We start from the raw sequence: 6,845 nt of genomic DNA on the forward strand, positions 1-6,845 counted from the left end.
GCTTTCCATGGTTTACCCTAGACGCTTCACATGCCTTGATTCAATCCACTGACAGCACGTCAACCCCGGTATACCACATCGCTCCAATTCACTCTATTCCTTGCCCTCCTTTCACCCTCCTGCATGTTCAGGCCCCGATCACACAAAATCTTTTTCACTCCATCTTTCCACCTCCAATTTGGTCTCCCTCTTCTCCTCGTTCCCTCCACCTCCGACACATATATCCTCTTGGTCAATCTTTCCTCACTCATTCTCTCCATGTGCCCAAACCACTTCAAAACACCCTCTTCTGCTCTCTCAACCACGCTCTTTTTATTTCCACACATCTCTCTTACCCTTACGTTACTCACTCGATCAAACCACCTCACACCACACATTGTCCTCAAACATCTCATTTCCAGCACATCCATCCTCCTGCGCACAACTCTATCCATAGCCCACGCCTCGCAACCATACAACATTGTTGGAACCACTATTCCTTCAAACATACCCATTTTTGCTTTCCGAGATAATGTTCTGGACTTCCACACATTCTTCAAGGCCCCCAGAATTTTCGCCCCCTCCCCCACCCTATGATTCACTTCCGCTTCCATGGTTCCATCCGCTGCCAGATCCACTCCCAGATATCTAAAACACTTTACTTCCTCCAGTTTTTCTTCATTCAAACTTACCTCCCAATTGACTTGACCCTCAACCATACCGTACCTAATTACCTAATTATATATATATATATATATATATATATATATATATATATTTTTTTTTTTTTTTTTTTTTTTTATAATTTGTCGCTGTCTCCCGCGTTTGCGAGGTAGCGCAAGGAAACAGACGAAAGAAATGGCCCACCCCCCCCCCCCATACACATGTATATACATACGTCCACACACGCAAATATACATACCTACACAGCTTTCCATGGTTTACCCCAGACGCTTCACATGCCTTGATTCAATCCACTGACAGCACGTCAACCCCGGTATACCACATCGCTCCAATTCACTCTATTCCTTGCCCTCCTTTCACCCTCCTGCATGTTCAGGCCCCGATCACATAAAATCTTTTTCACTCCATCTTTCCACCTCCAATTTGGTCTCCCTCTTCTCCTCGTTCCCTCCACCTCCGACACATATATCCTCTTGGTCAATCTTTCCTCACTCATTCTCTCCATGTGACCAAACCATTTCAAAACACCCTCTTCTGCTCTCTCAACCACGCTCTTGTTATTTCCACACATCTCTCTTACCCTTACGTTACTTACTCGATCAAACCACCTCACACCACACATTGTCCTCAAACATCTCATTTCCAGCACATCCATCCTCCTGCGCACAACTCTATCCATAGTCCACGCCTCGCAACCATACAACATTGTTGGAACCACTATTCCTTCAAACATACCCATTTTTGCTTTCCGAGATAATGTTCTCGACTTCCACACATTCTTCAAGGCCCCCAGAATTTTCGCCCCCTCCCCCACCCTATGATCCACTTCCGCTTCCATGGTTCCATCCGCTGCCAGATCCACTCCCAGATATCTAAAACACTTCACTTCCTGCAGTTTTTCTCCATTCAAACTCACCTCCCAATTGACTTGACCCTCAACCCTACTGTACCTAATAACCTTGCTCTTATTCACATTTACTCTTAACTTTCTTCTTTCACACACTTTACCAAACTCAGTCACCATATATATATATATATATATATATATATATATATATATATATATATATATATATATATATATATATATATATATATACAAACATATATATATTCATGCTTGCCTTCATCCATCCTGGTGCTACCCCGCCCCACAGGAAACATCATCGCTACCCCCTATTAAGACCTCACTAAGGGGCGGTCGTAACTGGATAAAAGCGGACCGTCTTAAGTAACAATGTCGCCACTGTGGGATGGGAAGAGGGGTTTATGGTTAAACTGTTCAATAGATGGGTTAGGGAGTATCTCTTAGAAATTTTTTTTGCTACAATAGAAATGATAAGATTTGTTTATCAAATTATGTTGTACGTTTCTTAGTTACGGCTATGACGATAACAGTTGACCTTTCGACCCCTTCGACTCTCTCTTAACCACAGAACCGCACCAGTGGCTGGTGACGAGTACGAACATGGGCCACATGCATGTTAAGAGTGTGTGTAGACTCAGAACTATCCTTAACACCCGAAGAAGGTAATAAAAAGCGCTCTCAGTCCTCATCATAATGAAAGAAGTTACGGGAAAAACGCAAAAGTATTGGAATTCAAGAGTGGTACACGGTTGTACTAATTGCCAACCCACCGTCCTACGACTCGACCACACTAGATCCTTCTCTCTCCATGCTACTTACAATATGCATTACTCTTCTTTTTCACAGGTCCTGGCATTATCAGCTACGTTCTAAGCATATCGCAATCAGCCTAGCCTGTTCATTCAACTGCCTCCTACTCTACAGCCAAGCTGACGCAACGTACCACAGCACACAACGCCATGGATCAGCATCACCTTGTAAGACGTTCCTGAACCACCAGCCTCTACCATCATGCCAACTGTGGACGCTCAGCTGAATGACGCATCTGTCTCACCCTCGTTTAGTCCACGCCACGTGGGGAAATGGAATGGGCAATAGAATAGTATAAAGTTTCAAAATCAGAGGTTTCCTGCATGGGTATTAATGCCTATTGGCTGGTCCGTGCTCTCCTGGGAGGTTCCTTAACCATCTCTAGAGTATGATGGTGGACAACTTCCCACTGATGGGAAAGGTAAAGGGTTTCTTGTTCCGAGCCTATCCTAATTGTGTCTCAGGGTACTCGATAAGGCAGAGTTTCGGTAACTTTTCAACTTCTGTGACACAAAGCTGACATCAGCGATCTTCCACTCGTACCTTTATTATCTGCTTCCCATTTGCAGGGATAACTTTATCATAGGTGATGATATATGGTCTCATACCACAGGTTCATTCTCCTGTGGTGCCAGTCATTCGTTATATCATCACAAGTTTGTGCCATCATGTTGATGCTCGTTCAGGTGACAGTGTTCTTTAACGTCCCTTTTGTTTGCTGCTTAAGGTGTGGTGACTCGATCTGTTCATGGCGAAATTTCCATTTCTACAGATTGATTCCTCAGAGCGGCCCGAGCAGCACCGCCACCTTATTCATTCCTCGAATGCACTTGTGCCGGGTAATCCAGTTGATCAGCACTTATCGAACTTGCCTCAGTGTTTGTATTAATGCCAGCTATAAATGACGTGAGCGCTACGTGGTCTTCAAAGTGTTTCAGCTACACACCATGAATCCATATCATAACATCCTTAATTACTCGTTACCCTCACACGTTAGCCTAGAACTCATTCTTAACATAGCTTCGTCGGGCATGGTAGTGTTTTCGTAGGTTGTTTGCTCTTCATTATGATAAAAAAAGAAAAATAACGGCCCTTTCGAGCACTACAGTGTGATTCCTTGATCTATATACTGTAGTTTCAGTGAACGTACAGGTTTGCAGTCCTCACTGAACATGAGACACCTATGTCAGCAGAAAACATACCTATGTAGGTTCTAGAAGTCCTTTGACTGCTAGAACAAACCTCCAATGTTCAAGAGTGAGATATCGATAGTTCTTGCAAAGTCTGGGACAACATACGTGTGTGAAAGTGGCTTCATTAATAATCATCATACAGAGAGAAAAACGAACAAGACTGACAAATTACATATCAAGAAGGATATGATCGGTGTTCATAGCCAAGGGTCACATTAAGAATAGTAAACAAGAGATCTTAGCATGAGGTCTTTTAGACATATTTGCAAGTTTTATCACCATCTTTAGATACAGAAAATAGAGACATTGCATTATTGTCTCTTGTTCATATTCAGTTTGCCAAATTGCATAGTATAATTGGTGGTAATGGTTACTTGATTTTCATAGATGAAATAGTGCAGAACCTTCACTCAGTTTTAATTGCACAGGCCAGAGTGTTCAGGTTTAACTATACAGTTTTTGGCCGACATAGTTAAAACCGACAGCAAAAAAACTGAGCGTGTGCAGCGGCCCCTACCCACGAAGCGGATATATGAGAATTGGCTGTAGCCACAAACAAGGGTCTTGTTGATAATGTCATGCCTTGAAAAAGGTTTGATGTGATTGACTCTGACATATTATATTTGAGAAAACTTTAGAATATAATAATTCACGTACTTTGTACGTGCCCATGTATGTCAATATTCATTTAATGTCGCTGAAACTCTACGGTAGTCGATACCCAGAGTTTACTTTCTCCTAGGTGCGTCCCCGCAAGTTTTAGGTGGATGGATGGAAGTGGGCAGGAGTGTTGGGTAAGTGGATGGGTGGAGGGGATGGAAGTTGATTGGGTGGATTTTTGGAGGGGGTGTGGGTTTTGTTTAGGGTAAGGGCGGTGGCGATTTGCTTCAAATGATGAGAAGGCTAACTGCAGTATAGATTATACTGAATTATAAGTATTTGAGGAGGCAGATGTGTATTCAGTCGTGTTAGCAGGATTTGGCGAAGGGAAAAGAGAAATTTATTTCGAACCGACTGGGATAACAGAAAGCTCAAAGTAAGAGTTGTATGTAAAAACATATTGCACCTTGGAGAACTCTGCGTTTACTGAATCACTTGAATTTTAAGCTTATTTCCTATTATTGTTTTAGTCGAATTCTAATGAAACTGAACGCAGCTGTTATAGAAGAGTAAGTTTATTACGGGACGAAGGACCATTTTTAAACGAAGATAGATCCATGTTGATCCCAGGAGTTTTGGACGATGAAACATATCAATAAGCTATTGTAGGTAGAGAAAAATAAGGAGACTGAGAACAGAATGGCAAAAGGTAAGAACAAAAGAAAATAGCGTAGTGGATGAGGAATGGGAGGATTTTAGAGGTGCAGTCTGGCATGTGCAAGAGAAGTGCGGATAATTGGAAGTGGATGGGGAGGAAAGGCAGTCTATCGGCTATCGGCTCGGATCTCACCCTACCTGACCGTGTTGATTGCCTTAGTAATTATGCTTTGACCCAGATCTTGACCGGTCCTCTAGCACCCAAACGTCAGGTCAACGGCGTTAGGTCCAACCATGGGAACAGCTACGGTATGTCGTCACGTGCGTTCGCTGCCGGCGTGGACAAAGGAACAGAGGATTTTGGATGCACGCCACATATGCAGGCCGGACCCTAGGCCTCCTTCACTGAAGCCAATCACGTCGAGAAGAGGGCGTGACAACCAGTCTCTTGACCTATCATGGGCAATTGTGTCATTGTGACCTATAGTAGAACTAGGTGGCGGGTCGAGGCGTGGCCAGCTGTTCCTGCCTTGCTGGTCATTCAGATAAAAGCTCAGACGATCGTCTGAGACTTTGATTCCTTCACCAATCCCGAGCCCAGCAAGGTAATGTAGGCTTTCCGTCTCGAACCCCGTAGCCACCGCTGCCCTAGGTTGTAAGATGTTTACTGTGTCACGTCAAGCTTAACTAAGTGTAACGATATGTTTATTGTGTCAAGTCAGGTTAGCTAAGTGTACCGATTATGTTTACTGTGTCACGTCAAGTTTCACTAAGTGTAATGATATGTTTACTGTGTCACGTCAAGCTTAACTAAGTATAACAATGATGTTTACTGTGTATGTCACGTCAGAATCTAACTAAATGTAATGCTATCGAACAAAGTGTCAAAGGAAAGAGATCTCCTGGTTTGAAATCTTATCTTGAATGTTAACTCATGTTCAATGTTAAACTCATGTTCAGTGTTAACGTAAATGATTCGTGCCTGATTTATGTGTTCACCTTGTACATTTGAATTCTTTCATTATAAGTAATTCTAACCTTGGTGTTTGTTTTAACCCTATAACGTTAAGATAGCGTTATCCTGAGTTGTGCTATATTACAAATCTACCGTCCTTGCAAAGACGAGGACCAGTATAGTATTTGTAACATATATATGTTACTGGCGACCTTGCTCCAATAAGTACTGAGTTCGTAACAATATGAATATGAAACTTGGTAGATGTGTACTTTCAAGATGGCTCCCGTGTTTTCTAATAGATCATTTTATCATAGAAATATCACACAATGGAGAATAGGACATATTCTTAAACGAAATATTGCGTTTTTTTGTAATTGGCAATCAATTTGAGAATATAAGAAATATATCAAATAAGATGGTTGCCATATTTCAAATTGGCAACCCAGATTATTTTCAATTTAAGAATAACAGTCTATGGTTGAACAATAATTATTACTCAGTAGAATAGTGCATATGTACTACCAAGGTATTTTGGTCTAACCTATTGCTACAAAACTCAGCAAGGGGTTCAGTCAGCTATTTGAATAATAATAGTCTCCCAGCTACTCCTAGACAACCCCAATAAAAGTTAGAGTCGCATTCGAATTGAAAAAGTGAGTTAGTAAGAAGGTGGTTTAACATCAAATGATACTGCAGTCTTTTCTTTCTATATCCAGTGTCACAAAAAAGCGCCATGCGCGCCAGGTAACAGTGGGTGTACTTTATAAGCTGCTCTTAATTCCTTACAGGCTTGATTATGAGACAGTCTCGAAACTTTGATGACTGGAGTTCGAAATGTAAAAAAGAAAAAAAAATAAAGCTTTCATTTCCAATTCTGGTGCATAGTTTTGACTTTGGAGTTACTTATTATGGTCTTCATGCACTTCTATAAAGAAGGAAACTCAGTTGTATACAGAATCCCCTTTCAGATATTCTATACACATTTGCTCATACCAGCCATGCTCACTGGCTGATTATTTTTTGAGATATGGAATTCATAAGCACTAACCATATAAATGTAATATAAAAGTTTCTGAAGGGTAACTTTAAATGCACA

The sequence above is a fragment of the Panulirus ornatus genome, chromosome 11 (assembly GCF_036320965.1).
Source record: "Panulirus ornatus isolate Po-2019 chromosome 11, ASM3632096v1, whole genome shotgun sequence".
In the NCBI taxonomy this organism is placed as follows: domain Eukaryota; kingdom Metazoa; phylum Arthropoda; class Malacostraca; order Decapoda; family Palinuridae; genus Panulirus; species Panulirus ornatus.